This window comes from Canis aureus, chromosome 28 (genome assembly GCF_053574225.1).
Source record: "Canis aureus isolate CA01 chromosome 28, VMU_Caureus_v.1.0, whole genome shotgun sequence".
NCBI lineage: Eukaryota > Metazoa > Chordata > Mammalia > Carnivora > Canidae > Canis > Canis aureus.
The window spans coordinates 6,913,420-6,929,074 of record NC_135638.1 but is presented as its reverse complement, the minus strand read 5'-3'; the positions used below and the strand labels follow the sequence as shown (position 1 = coordinate 6,929,074).

At 35.8% G+C, this 15,655-nt stretch overlaps 1 long non-coding RNA gene across 16 annotated transcripts in view; it reads right to left on the bottom strand.

Annotated features, from left to right (window-relative positions):
- Positions 1 to 15,655, bottom strand: part of LOC144300365 (uncharacterized) — a 97,320-nt gene that overhangs the window by 68,248 nt on the left and 13,417 nt on the right. For 12 of the 16 annotated variants that reach the window (XR_013366949.1, XR_013366941.1, XR_013366946.1 and 9 more), the window contains 3 exons: positions 12,421 to 12,516; positions 9,905 to 9,986; positions 592 to 646 (listed from right to left, as the gene is read on the bottom strand). This is a non-coding gene — a long non-coding RNA (uncharacterized LOC144300365). Of the gene's footprint in view, positions 1 to 591; positions 647 to 1,992; positions 2,133 to 9,904; positions 9,987 to 12,420; positions 12,517 to 15,655 lie in introns of all 16 variants that reach the window. The other 4 variants (XR_013366947.1, XR_013366951.1, XR_013366953.1 and 1 more) reach the window with 3 other exon arrangements.

The window sequence follows — 15,655 nt, the reverse complement described above, 5'->3', positions numbered from 1 at the left end:
ATGGAAACAGAAACCAATAAGTGAACGAACCTCCGGAATAAGGAGCTGCCTCATTTTTTTTTTCATAAGAACCTTTTTTTAATTATTATTTAGAAATTCAGTTATATACATAGAACAATTAAAATTAAATTAAATTTTGTACAAATATTAAAATACTATCTTCACACCCACTGCAATGTACAGGATACCAAATATATATATATAAAATAAAATAAAGCAAGCCCAAACTGATTGAGTGACATCCTGCACAGAGTCAATGATGCATGTGTTGTTTGAAACCATTATATACGAGTACCATTCTGCAAAGGAGTCCATAGTGGTGTGATAAGAAGCCAGGGCAGGGTGTGGTGGGCTGCCTTGCAACCCTCATCCGTTTCTCCTCCTGCTTGGCAATCTGAGTGCTTGGCCTCCAACTTGCCCTCCAGTTAGCTCTGCTGCCAGACACTGACCCGGATCTCTATAATGTAACACTCTTTCGCTTTTACTCACTGCCTTGTCAGCCTTTTCAGGAACTTTCCTGGTCTTTTTCCTCTAGCTTGTCAGATGTTGGTACTCTAGGCTACTGCTAATTCCCCTTTCCCTCTCACTCACCTTATCCTGAGCTCTCCTTTGAGAAGATTTTCACCTCTTCATGAGTAAAATCATGCTGAGAAATACAAAAATACCTCGAAATAAATGATTATGAAAATGCTCCGTGTCAAAACTTGTGATTTTCTGCTTAATTGGAACTTGGAAAATTATAGTGCTTAGATTAGAATATGAAAAAGATAAAACTTATATTGTGAAGAATCCAACTTGAGAACTTTGAAAGTGGATGACATTATACTAATAAAGGCCAAAAAAAAAGGAAAGGAGATAGTAAATATTAATGAAATATTTTTACGAGGCACACTAAATTCTCAATTTTCTCATCATTCTGATGAATTAGAATTGTTAGCAATATATAACATTTATAACTTTAGAGATATATAACCTCTCGAGAGTTGAATCCACTTACATTTATTGTGATTGTAATACATGTGAATTCTATCAACCATTCCATTTTGTACTATTTCTCCCACTGTCTTTTCTTATTGCCTTCATTCGGAATTTACATTTTTTTTCCACTTTCTTCTCATTTTCCTTTGTACTATTTTATAAGTTATTCACTCTATTTCTATTCTTTTAAAGGTTTTCCCCCACAAATTTAATATGCATCTTTCACTTAACAAAGTCTAAATTTAATCCTGTGCATTGTCTTGCTGAACAAAAGAGATTTTTGAATGCTTTCATTTCTATTACTTTCTCCCAGAATCTGCAACTTCCATCCAGTGGTTGTGCCATTTCCATAACCCTACAAATTAGAGATTCTTCTTGTGTTTTTCATACAGCCAGCACACATTTAGATTTCACCAACTGGTGTATCATCCTTGAACCAGTCCCCTTGTGTACTGCCCCCCGCTTGGTCACATGGACGCCCTGAAGCCCAGAACTTCACCTCACACAAATCACCCACATCAAAATAGGGGCAGGGATGTGTTCACCAGATAGAAAAATCACCTAGCTGCTGATAGCCGAGAAAAGGGAGAATGGATTCTGGGCAGGCAAATAGAGCAGATGTCCACTACAGATGGCCTGGCAGAAGCCCCTCTCGCTGACATTCCCTCCACTGGGCCTAGATTTAACCAGAGCTGCTCTGTGACTTCTTATATTAAGCACCCAGGGTGTTTTAATTTCAGGGAGTTTTACAAGATGGGAAAATGAGACCATTCTGAAATGACTAAGTAGAGGTAACTAGCCCAAGTGGGACCATTATAACCACAGTTCCAACAATGCCATGAATATCAAAACAAATGGCAAAGCAAAGAAATGTTCTGGAGGAGATTTAGCAGGTCAGCAATTCGTACTGGTGTGGGCTGACTTAATCAGCTCCTGCCACCAGAGAGGAAATAACAACAGGCTGTTGTTGAACAAAATCACAGAGAATTACAATTGTCTAAAAAGCCATCCCACCTGGTAGCCCCGAAGTGTCTCCTTTACTGAATGTCTCAAGTAACAGCCCAGCAGGCCATGGGAGAGCGCTGTTTACCTCCCCAAGCTGAGCCTTGTTTCCCAGCGGGTCCGCCTGTGGGGGCTTTGCTTGTGAGGTTTGCCTGAAGAAATAGGGTAATGTGATTTTGAATGTGCTGAAACACAGAGTCATTAGAGAGAAATAAAATTGTCTGAATTTTTTTAATGGGTATTTTCAGAAACTTTAAGATGTTTAGTCATTGCCCAGCACTGGCTTCTCACTGCACTGCAGAGGAGCTATTAGGGAAATGATTTAAGCACTTTTGGGTAATGAAGGTTTTTGTGTCTTTTAGTGTGCTTCTAATTGCATATTTAAAGACTGAGGTTACTTGGAGTGATGGTGCTACATACCCAATGACCAAGAAAAGAGCAATAGAGACAGCACGGTCTGTTGGATTAAAAACCCACAAGACTCTACCATCCACCCCCTGCCACCAATAGAAAGTTGCTCAGCTGTGCTGTGCAAGAACCCGTCCATCTGTAGGAAGGCATAAATTACTGGTAACATAATGACAATAGTAATGTCATACGCGGGATGTAGACATATTATATAGATATATACATATTTATTATTTATAGCACCCTTATGTGACTACATCAAATATGAAAATTGAATAGGAAAAAAATATGTGCTGCTTGGTAACGTGGGCTAAGAATGAAAGTATGAAGCATGATTATTAAAGGAAATGAAACATTCTACTGCTACGAGAGAAAGGAATTGAGAAGATAAATTATGGCCATCTTATGAACAAGCCTAGAATTAAAATGTCCCAAAATTCAAAACACCGAACTCTAGAGGGAACTTGCTGTGCAGGTTGTCTGAGTCCATGAATTTGCCACTGTAGACACATTCACTGCATAAAGTGTGAGCCCTTTGAGAACGGGGAGCTGAAAATACAATGGTCGCTGCTTCTCTGGCTCAAGCAATGGCACTCTCTCCTGTGACTCCATCTACTACTCTGATTGGCCTATCTTAATGGTCTTCTCTTCCTCTGTCTGACCCTTTGATGCTCAGGATTTTCCTGGGATTCCATTTGCAGGTCACTTTTCATACTGCTCTAAACACTTTCTTTGAGGCAGTGCCATTACCCAGGATTTCAAATCCAGCTCTGGGTTAACAGTGCCCCAGGTGAATCCTTCAGATCCATTTTGCCAGTTGCCCACTTGATCCACAACCTGGAAAGTCTCAAAGGTACTTCATTTTTCATCTGTATTCATTGCATCTCATTATTCTCTTCCCATTTTCCCCCTCCTAATTTATCCTTCCGATAATTACTAATTTATTAAATAACAGTTCACTCAAGCCAAATACCACTTCTCCACACAGACACTCTATTCACTCACGAGGTCTATAAGTGGTATATTCTGCTCAGATCAAAAAACATGCTCCCCCATCTCTATTATAAATGCCTTAGATAAGGATCTAATTGCTTCTTACTTACCTCTCCACCTATGATCTTTTCTTTCCATCCCACATCTATTTTCCTAAACTGCAAATCTATGCCACTTCCTTTTGTATCTAATATCTTTTCAATAACTATGGAAAAAGATTCAAATGCTTTGAAAAAGCATACTGTGCATCTCCATCTGGCCCCAGCCTATCTCTGTCCTCAACACATCACTTAAATCTTTGGACAAACTTTGCTCTACCCTGAGCAGAGCATGTCTGTCCATGCAGCTGTGATGTTACTCCTGGTGTACTCTGACACCTTCCCACCAACCTTCTCCTTGAAGAAAGCTTATCTACTGTTTAATATCTACATTAACTAACTTCTCTTTCCCCAATACTCCACAAATGATTTCTTGTTGCCCCCTGCAAGATTCCCTGTCGTAGTCACTGTTATTAGTTATCATGTAGCATTGAAGTGTCTACTGACTTCTCCCATTTCCTCTTCTACTCTAAGCTTCTCAACGGTAAGGATAGATCTTATTCATCTGCTATGCACAGACCCTCTCACTCGCTACTGGATAATGGGATATTAGATAAGAAACAAGGATCTTGGCCAAATACATGACTAAAATAAGTTGAAGTAAATCAGATGAAGTACGTTTACGTCCAAAATCATTAACTACCTTATTGATCCTGAAAAATGACCTTTATGCTTCTCTCAGCACCAATTTCCTCATCTGTCAAAAAAGGGAGTTGGACTAAGTGTCTAACATGTTTATTCCCAGCACTTTTACCCTACACATCCATAATTCAGTGAGTCAAGATGAAGATTTATGCCTGCATTTTTTTAAGTTTTATAGAAATTTACCATATTCACTCATGAGAAGACAAGATTGGAAAGTCAGTGGTCTGCCAAATATCAAAATATTTTATAAAGTTTTAACAGTATAATCTTGTCATAGCATCAGACGAATAGATTTCTGGAAAAGAACAGAGAACTCAAAATTGATCTATGTGTACATGGTAATGAATAACAGAATAAGATTCACTATGCAGTGGTTAAAGAATAAGGTAGTTAAAATATGTTATTAGGAAAATTGATCATCCATGTGGAAAAAATAAACTTATGTGACTATAATACAACATATCCAAAAATATATTCCAGATGAATTAATGGCCTAAGATATGGGAGATAAAATTTTTTAACGATTAGAAAATAGCAGACCTTTCTGACTCTTATATGGTGCCTGCTATACCTTAGACACTCGAATGCCATACAAACATTAATTCTATCAATAACCCTATTAAGGAGGGAAATCCAATTATTATTTTATTATTATTCAATTTACACAAAAGGTAATTATGCATCAGAGAGGTTAATAAACTTCCTGAAAGGTCACAGATAATAAGGGACTGAATCAGGATTCAAATTTCTTGTCCCAGCAACTGATCTCTTAAGCCCTGGCAGCAATGAGAGAAAGGCAGCTTTCTTTAAAAAGAACTGAAAAGCATAATAACAGGGAAAAAGGGATACAAATGTAACTAAAAACTTTTAACAGTAATTCAATTTCATGTCTTAAAACAAATCAGACTGGGAGAAAATACTTGCTTTATAGATGACCCACAAATAATTGTTCCAACCCTACATATAAATAAGGAAAAAAAAATCACTCAACAAAAAAAGTACAAAGAGTATACGAACCCACAACTTTAAAAATTTAAATTGGATTCTAATAATAAAAAGATACTGAATCTCTCTGATAACTAAGCAAATAAAATTCTCAAAAATAAAGAGATAATGTCTTTTCCCATGGGACTGAATAAAAGTCACTTTGTTATGTCAGACGTTGACAGATACTCCCTCTAAGCATGGAAATTGATCAACCAATTAGGTAACACATAAAAAAAGTTCAAGTAACTACTATTAAAAAAAAAAAAAAAAGTGACCTAACAGTTCCTACTGTATCTACTCCTAAAGAGATCACTAGCACATAAAATAAAGAAATATGTACACGGATATTCACTGCCACAGTTTGTAGTAGTAAAATATTGTGAACTCTCTAAGCATCTATCAGACGAGGACTGGGTACATAAAAGGTGGCATATATATATATATATATATAAATAAATAAATGAGTACAAGAAATGAGCCAGTTAACATAGATAAATCCAAAAACAATTTTTTAGTAAAAACAAGAGCTGTTCAATAGTGCAAAAACAGAATCCAATTTATGTAAATGTATAAATAACATGAAATAATATTATAAATTCCCGATGCGTACATATATGTGCATTTTTAAAGGAATTATTTTATTATTTATTAATAAATATTTATTATTAATAATTATTTTAGTATTATTTATAAACTATTATTTAGTTTATTTTTAAAGGAACAAAATAGTAGTGCCTGAGTGCCACCTTTGGTTAGTTGACCAACTCTTAGCTTCTGCTCAGGTCATGATCTCAGGGTTGTGATCTCAAGGTCATGATATTGAGCCCCTTCTCAGTCTCCGCATAGAGTCTGCTTAAGATTCTCTCTGTCACTGCCCCTCCCCTCTGTTCTCTTGCTCTCTCTCTCTCTCAAATAAATAAACAAATCTTTTTAAAGAAGGAATAAAATAATATACTACAAAAGTTATGATATGGTTAATTCAAAAGAAAAGAGAAGCGGGTAGATGGAAACTGGTCAGCTTTATCTACAATGTTATAATTTTCTTTAAGCTATTGTGTTTGTACATTACATAATTTAAAAAAAAACACTTAAATAATCTATTTTTAATTATGTCACAGATAGTACTATGGAAACCTATAGGAAATTCAAGGACTTCCAGAATCAAATCTTAATAACCAGGTTGATGTAAATTATTTGAAGTTTGAAAAAATTAAGTAGGAAGCAGAAGGGGATGAAAAACTTAAGCAAACATTTTCCCCCATCTATCATAAGGCAGTGTTATTAACTTATATTTTAAGCTACAGAAATGCTATTACAGATATAAAAGCAATCTGTGGTAACTGGAGGAGAAATACAGATCCACTAGCACTCTGATAAACTGCTGGGGTTTCTGCTTTTTTATTTCTTATTCTTTGGAATATGCATAAAGGAACTGATAAGATGGTTTAATTAAAAGAAGTAGAAAACCAGTGTTCTTGGAGATAATCTAATAATACTGCCACTACTTCCCTGCGTACTCAGCTCTAGGTCTTATTGTCTGACTATCTGAAAGAACAGAGCATGTTATAAAGCAAAACGCTTTCCTCCTCTGTGTTACTTTTATCCCTGAAATAGACTTAAGAGAAGAAAGGTACATTTCCTTCTCCGATTTTTAAAAACTCTATTTGTAAGATTCACATATCTCTTCTAATATAGACACCATGTGTAATTAACTCAACCACTGAACAAACTATTTACAATTTTAAAGCCAAAGCCTTATGCATAATTTTATTTCAAACAATTTGTGACTCATTCATTTGTGAAAAATAGAGGCATGACATTTATTTAACAGCTGTCGCTGCCCAAGTAACCCAGAAGCTAGTGTGCTGTGGGCCATTTTTCTCCCTTGGCCAACATCCATTTTCTTGGTTTGGATCTCTCTTTTCTCTGAGTAGATCCAGCATTTTCACCTACTCTTAACAGAATTCAGAGTTTGGTCAAGTGGCCTAGAAATGTCATTCTAGCTCAAGCACCATATCTTCACCCTAAAATTCTGAGTGATCAGTGTTCATGCACAGCTCAGTTTCTCTTAAGAGAAACTTAAGGCACAGTAAACACTTTATAATTTAGAAATGTCACAGTGAGGGATGCCTGGCTGGATCAGTGGTTGAGTGTGTCTGCCTTTGGCTCAGGTCGTGATCCCGGGGTCCTGGGATCAAGTCCCACATTGGGGTCCTCACAGGAAGCCTGCTTCTCCCTTGGCCTATGTCTCTGCCTCTCTCTCTGTGTCTCTCATGAATAAATAAATCTTAAAATAAAAAAAAGAAATATCACAGTGACTTGATATGACCCATCGATGATTACATCCTACAAATTGATGTAGATTACCTGATTACATAATATATACACACACACACAATGCATTATAGTACAATATATTTGAACATAAATATATTCACTTATATATTGTCATTTATTTGATTATTGAGTAATCATACTTACTCTATACTCCACACTACATACAAACATATACATATACACACACTCTTGCACATTTTTGTCGTCTCAAGTGAACCATGGGTGGAATAAAGCAAGTCCTGACACATAATGAACATAGTTGATATAATTAAGAGGAAAACAAGTTAATTAGATGCATAATTGAGGCTTAAAAAAGTTAAGTGATTTTCCAAATGCATAGGCTCTACATCTACAATGACCGAATCATTCTTCCCTGAATTAAATTCATACAGCAAATGTCTGACCTTCATCTTATTCTTTATTCAGAATCCTTAACATGGGATTATATTAGAAAAATAGTGGTCCTCTCTAACATTCTTCTGGCTTTAAAAAAAAAAAAAAAAAAAAAAAAAAAAAACAGGGGTAAGGGAAGAAGTCTCACATCCATCCAGTATATAAAATAATAAGAAGCCAGGTGCCTGAATGGCTCAGTTGGTTAAGCACCCAACTGGGTTTCCCTTGAGTCAAAATCTCAGGGTCCTGAGGTAGAGCCCCAAGTCCAGCTCAATACACAAGTGTGGAGTCTCAAGATTCTTTCCACTCCTTCTCAATCGCCCTCTGCTCCTGTTCCTCTGCTCACATTTCTGTGTGCTTGCACGCAGGCACTCTCCCTCTCTTTCTCTTTCATAAATAAATAAATAAATAAATAAATAAAATCTTTTTTAAAAAAAACTTAGAAGTGCTACAGATGCATGACAGTTTGTGCATTATTTATGTGTGGCCATGTAATCTGTCTTAGGAAAGTTTGAATTCAAACGTATTACTGTCCTTAAAATTTTCACCTCATTAAATTTTTTCATCTTTATATGCTTCTCTTTCCCAGAAAGACAAAACAAAGACCAAATACAGGTAAGAATAATGGTAAAAGCCATTTTCTTTTGGTTTTCTTTTATATTGTCTTTTGGTTTTCTTTTATATTGTCTTTTAGACCCACATTTATTAAGCACGGTTTCAACTAAAGTATTATCATTTGGTATTGGGGTTGAGATTTTTTTTTTTTTTATTTATTTATGATAGTCACAGAGAGAGAGAGAGAGAGGCAGAGACACAGGCAGAGGGAGAAGCAGGCTCCATGCACCGGGAGCCCGACGTGGGATTTGATCCTGGGTCTCCAGGATCGTGCCCTGGGCCAAAGGCAGGCGCCAAACCGCTGCGCCACCCAGGGATCCCGAGATTTTGTTTCTATGTAATGATAAAGCTGCCTTTCCAGACTCTGGCGAAAATTTGTAGTATGACCTCACTGTGTGGCTGAGTTGGACACCGGGCCTTAAGCAGTAATTGGGACTGAATTTTGGAAACTCATCCTGTAAAAAATACTGGAAAAAATTCAAGTTACTTATTAAGAAATAAACAACTAAATGTCAATTGTTAAAGCTTCATTCTCTTTTTCCTTTCTTTTTGAAAGTGAGATCAAGGTTGAGTTGCTAATAAAATCATAATGATTAGCCTGTCCTAATTTAATTTATGTATTTTCTTGTGGTCTTTGACTTGGAGAAGTGACTTAACACAAGGGTAGATTTTTTTTTTTATTGAGGTATAACATACCCTTAAAGACAGAGTGTGTGTGTGTGTGTGTGTATTCCAAATTATAATCCTTATTTTGATATGAATGCATATAAAAACTTGTTTTTGTTGATATTTTTAGAACTATCTTTGTAGTCTGCAGCAAAAGAAAAGAGAGAACTTTTTTTTTTTTTTTTTTAATGTCTACTTATTCTGATTTCCACTAAGGCTTTTACATACTTCCAGAGAATTTTATAGGTGATTTAATGCTGATGAGAATTTTATCTTATATTTAGTTCAATACATTATTATCCCCCAAATAAACCTTTACTTTTCCTTTAATTTGCAAACAGCAGTATAATATCTTATAAATTTGCAGTGATGCCTACTGAAAAATTCCAGTAAGAGTGACTTCCCTCCTAGTATATATAAAATCTGTTGTGACAGCCTCTAAACATGTGTGTTCCATAATCTGGTTATTTGATGACCTGAACTCTTCCTCTCCATAGAAAACATTTCCCAATGGCGCATTAAATTTCCTTGTATACTGAGCAAAACCAGGCCTCAGGATATCCAGAAGCATCTTTGCAAAGATCTGGAGTTTTCATCAGTGATTTTTGCTTATGAAATTCAACTCTGATGGAATGACCATGGACTAGTGTATTATTTACTAGAATGTCCTTTACTAGAATGTACCAGAATTTTCCAATCAACCCCTTTTCCATGCCGACTCCTTGTCAATGTATTTGGAAGTACAGGTTCTACCACCAATTTCTCAGGTGGCACCATATTACCTTAGGTAGTAAATCTAAGTTAGCAAGGATCTTCTAGATGAAGGAATAACATCAGAGCATACAATGTCCTTAATTTCTTTATCTGGAAAAGAAAATAATAGCAGTCACTATGAAGTTTTCATTAGGTCAACAGACAGAACTGAGCTTTCTGGATGGCAGTGACACGTAGTTCTGAACAACCTGATGGGCATCCGCCTACCAGCCCCAAAGCAGCTGCATCTCCCATTTGTTCTTCAACCAATTTTTTTTAAAATTTTTATTTATTTATGATAGTCACACAGAGAGAGAGAGAGAGAGAGAGAGAGAGAGAGAGGCAGAGACATAGGCAGAGGGAGAAGCAGGCTCCATGCACCGGGAGCCCGACATGGGATTCGATCCCGGGTCTCCAGGATCGCGCCCTGGGCCAAAGGCAGGCGCCAAACCACTGCGCCACCCAGGGATCCCTCTTCAACCAAATTTACATGATTTTATCTGCTTAAGAAAAATCACAATTCAGAATGTTAAATACGTGAGCGCAACGATTATATTCCATTTCTCTTTTCTGCAAAATTCCTTTAGTTCATAATGAATGATTTGTTAGACATCACCTCATATTGGCTGGCATGGGAGGTCCTTCATGACTGTGACTTTATATTATCTCAATCAATATTCAATAACATGATTACCTTCCTCTCTCACAAACATTATACTTTAATAATCATGGAACCAAAAAAGGGCTTGATTCCTTCCCCTTCTGCCCCCAACACCAGGAGCAACAACAAAAATAAAACAAAAAACCTTTTCTTTTATACATTAGTGACTCGAATATATATAATCTTAGATTCTTTGATTTTCCATCTCCTAATTCTATTCATCATTAGCCTTACAAATATGTTTTGAATCTTGCTGCTTTTCTCATTGCCATTAGGCACTAAGACATAGAGGTTCAACACTCTCCCTCGGTTGGATCAATGCAGGACCCTCACGTGGTTTCCTTCCTTCCCTCAATGGTTCCAAGAATTGTTCATGTACACGAAGGGGCACCATTCCTCTAATATATATGGTATATTTGTTTATTAATTAGAACACTTAAGTTGGATGAGCTGTCGTATTCCAACAAAATCTGAATAATACAATAATGCAAATTCTCTGACAGGTAGAGAATACAGTGAATTATATTCACTGAAAATACAGTGAATACGTGTCTTAATAGATACCTTTTTCTAATCTACAAAAAAGCATTATATGAGTTATTGGCGTCTCTATTTCCTCCCACAATCTATTCTCCACACAGCAAACCAGAATAATCTTTTTTTAAACAGGTGTAAGATTATGTTAATCCTCTTTTTAAAACCCTGCTATGATTCTCATTAAATTCTGAATAAATTTCTAATTCCCTACTGCTGCTCCTTAGACCTTAAAGAATTTGACCCTGGCCTATTTGCACAAGCTCATCTTAAACCTGTTCCCCAAATGTTCATTCCACCTCAGTCAGCCTGGTTTCCCATCATTTCCTAGAACTTGAAACACTTTTTCCTCTCAAGTTTTAGGCACTTGCTGCTTCTTCTGCCTAGAAAATTATTTACTCTTATCTTCACATAGCTGACTCTATTTCATTCCTTTCATCTGAGTTCAAATATCACCTCTTTGGAGAGGCTAAAAGCGTTAACTTATCTAAAGGAGTATGCTTCTCCCTTCTTGGTTACTCTGTCGTTATCACCCCACTTGTTTATTTCATAGAATTGGCTTTAAGCCACAAACATGCTTTTATTTAGTTGCCGTCTTTTAATCTTCAGCCTTTCTCCAATAAAATATTAACCAATATAATTAAGGATGTTCCACAATTATCCCCAACACAAGAAATGGTGTTTGGCATTTAGCAGGTACTCACTACATTTAACAGAATTTATTTAATTCCATTTGGTCTTTGGGTGACCTCTATGAATTGATTTATATCTCCCCAAGCTCCTGTGTTGAAGCTCTGATCCCCCAAATGTGAATCCTTAGGAGATGATTAATGTTAAGCAAGGTCATAATGACAGGACTCTAATCTGACAGGACTGATGGCATTATAAGAAAAGCGCTCTCTCTCTCTCTCTCTCCATCTCTTCTTCTCTCTCTTTCCCTCTCCCCACCCCCCCCCACACACACAGAGGATAGATTAATGGTTGTCCATAAGCCTGCAAAAATGGCTACCCCTAAGCCTGCAAAGGAGCCGTCAATAAAAGAGGAACCTTTTCACAACCTTGATCTTGGGCTTTCCAGCCTTGAGGACTGTTTGAAAATAAGTTGTTGTTTAAGCCACTTACTCTGTGGTAATTTATTATGGCAAGGCCTTAATACCTAACATGACAAAACAGCACTTTACCAAAGAGTAAATTCAGCACACATGACGGTGTAACCTGTATTTGGTATTTAAACAGCAGCAACAATTTCTCTCCAGAAATTTCTCCTCCCTTTGTTGTTTCCAAAGTATTTGACTCCAACAGATCTGAAGAGAGAAGCAGACCTCTATCGCTTCTGGTGTATAATCTCACCTTCGGCTATAGAGGAACACTCTCTGGCATGTATTATCCCTCCAAAAATGTTTGTGGAATGGCAGTTGAATAGAACAAACCTGGATTTCTTCTCATCTGTTCAAAAAAAAAGAAAGTCAGACAGACTAAACAGGGACCAGTACTAAGCACAAGTTTGTATGCCAATCGTGTATTAAAACATATTGTTATTGCTTAATTATTTTTCCATTGTACCAGAAGTGTCTCACTAAGCCATAATAAGACATGAAAAAACAAAAGGTGGCTTTAGATCATATATTATTTTATTTTGACTTTAAAAACATCAAATTCTTGAGCAGATATTCAGTAAAATGACAGAAAAGAAAGGAAGTACTGCTGGATCAGGAATACCAAAATTTCCATAACTCTTTGTTCTTCATTCTCGATTTTTGAAATGCTTTATGTTTTGAGGATCCAATTCAAGTCTCTTCACTTTCTATATTTCCAAGCACAATTAATCATCCCTCTCACATTCCCTAGGTCCATTGTGTATGCTTTTATGTGGTACTGATTCAATTCTACCTTGTTGTTAAGGTTATTAGTTAACGCCTGATTTCTCCCACTGAGTTATAATCTACTTTGCAGTCAGGGCTTTGCTGTGTTCAGAATGGTACTTGTCAAGTTATTTAAAGTGAATGAAGAAATAAACAAAATGTATGAATAATTAATTAAATAAATAGAGAATAAGAGAGAAACCCTGATAACAAAAGGCAAGGCAATTCCTCCCAATTGTTGGAAGTTATATTTTTGAAAATATCTTATTAGCATACCTGAGATTGGCAAATTTGAGATCTCAGAAAATAAATAACTAAAAACCATATATATGCATATTTTTGCATATGTATACATATACTATATGTATATAAGCATAATATGTATATGTATATATATTATATAAAATTTAAGTTACAGTGATTTCCTCACCAGTGACCCTCCAGTCTTTTTTTTTTTTTTTAAAGATTTTATTTATTTAATCATGAGAGACACAGAGAGAGAAAGAGAGGCAGAGACACAGGCAGAAGGAGAAGCAGGCTCCATGCAGGGAGCCCGATGTGGGACTCGATCCCAGGTCTCCAGGAGCATACCCCAGGCTGAAGGCAGCACTAAACCGCTGAGCTACTTGGGCTGCTCTCCAGTCTCCTTTTTAAGATCACTCTTAACTACACTGGGCCTACTCAGGGAATTCAGAGTATATTCCCATCTCAAGATCCTTAATCACATCACTAAAGTTCCCTTTACCACTTTAGAAAACATATTCCCATTCTGAAGATTGGGATGTGGCCATCTTCCAAGAGCCACTATTCTATCTACCATGTAGGCTATTATCTAACAGTAGCAGAGCTTACAACCATGATTCTTTGGAATTGACTATCAAAAAATAATGAGGAAATCAATTTCCCATGTTTTAGAAAGAGTGATGGCAAAAGTGTTTTTCATGTTCTCTATAAGAGACTGAAGCAAAAGAGTACATAAAAGATCAAAATTGAAGTAAGCATGCAAATATTAAATGCTTTAAGTTAAAATAAGCATTAATTTGAGATACTTAAAAAAAGACAAATCTTGGGACCTTTAAAATCGAATAATATAGACACAACTGCAATAATATAGACAACTGTTAACATGTATTCAGTATTGTCTGTGTAAAGAATATGTGTGTGTGTATATATATGTATATATTTATACACAGAATATATATATATATATATATATATATATATATATATATATATATATAAAGAGAGAGAGAGAGGGAAAAATTTATTATAGAAATCTGCTACCTGCAATCTGGACAAAAGTCATTGGTATAATTCAGTCCAAGTCTAAAGGCCTGAGTAAGAAGATTCCAAAGCCCCAGGATTAGAAAGCTGATGGCATAAACCACAGTCTGAGTCTAAAGTTCCCAGAACCAGGAGCACTGATGTCTGAGGAAAAAGGAAAATAGATGTCTCAGCTTAAGCAGAGAGTGCAAATTTGCCTTTCTTCTACCTTTTTGTTCTATTCAAGTCTTCAGCAGATTGAATGATTCCCCATTCACAGGAATTGTGATCAGAACAATTAAAATTGAGACTGTCAAAGTGAGTAAAAAGAAATCAAGATCCAAGAATACTGTACTGCCAAGAAAACCGATTTAAATTAATGACATATAGGTAAAGGATGGCAACAAATTTAGTGATTAAACAAACACAAATCAAAAGAAATCTAGAATAGGTATACTAATGTCAGAAGTGGTAGATTTCAGATCAAAGAAAATTACTGAGAAAGAGAGCCAATATATGATTACAAAAGGTCCATTCATCAAGATGAAACAAAAATTACACATGTATATGCACCCAGCAACAAAGCTTCCAAATTCAGGAAACAAAAATCTAATGAAACTGAAAAGAGAAATAGATGGACCCAAAGACTTCAATACTTCTCTCTCAATCACAGATAGAACAAATGGAAGGAAAATAAGCAAAGATACATAAAATCCTATTAATCCTATTAATCACTATCCAAGAATAGATATTCTTCTTGAGAACACACAGAACATTCACAAACAGAAAACATATTCTTAGGCACTAAACAAACCTTTAGATACTTAAAAGGACAGAAATTATACAAAGTAGTCTCAGGTCACACAGGATTAAATTGAAAATCAGCAATAGAAAGATAACCAGAAAATGCTCAAATATTTATCAATTACACTACATACATGGAAATAATTCATGGATCAAAGAGGAAGATTCAAAGGAATTAAAAATATTCTTAAATGAGTGGAAATAAAAAATAACATGTCAAAATTTGTGAATTTAAAGCAGTGCTTGGGGAAATTTGCAGCATTAAATAAAATACTTTGGAAAAAAATCCCTGTGGTAGTTTAAAATATGTTGTCAAATTCTTTGATTCTCCTCTTTCAAGAAGTATTGCTCCTTCTTTGAGGACAGATTGAATGCTCTTGATGATTTTATGATGCATTACAAGGCCATAGTAAAGAAGACAGAATGGTATCTGTGTCGTGATAGACAATCAGATCAAAGGTACAAAACACAGAGTCTGGAATTAGACCCACAGATGTATACAAATAACAATTGTGGCAAAGACATAAAGGCAATTAGGTAGGAAAGGGATATCCTTTTTAACAAGTAGTGTTGGCACAACTGCACTTTCATCCATCACAAAAGAGAACAATAAAACTTGACCCATAGCTCACCCCTTAAACAAAACTGGCTAAAAA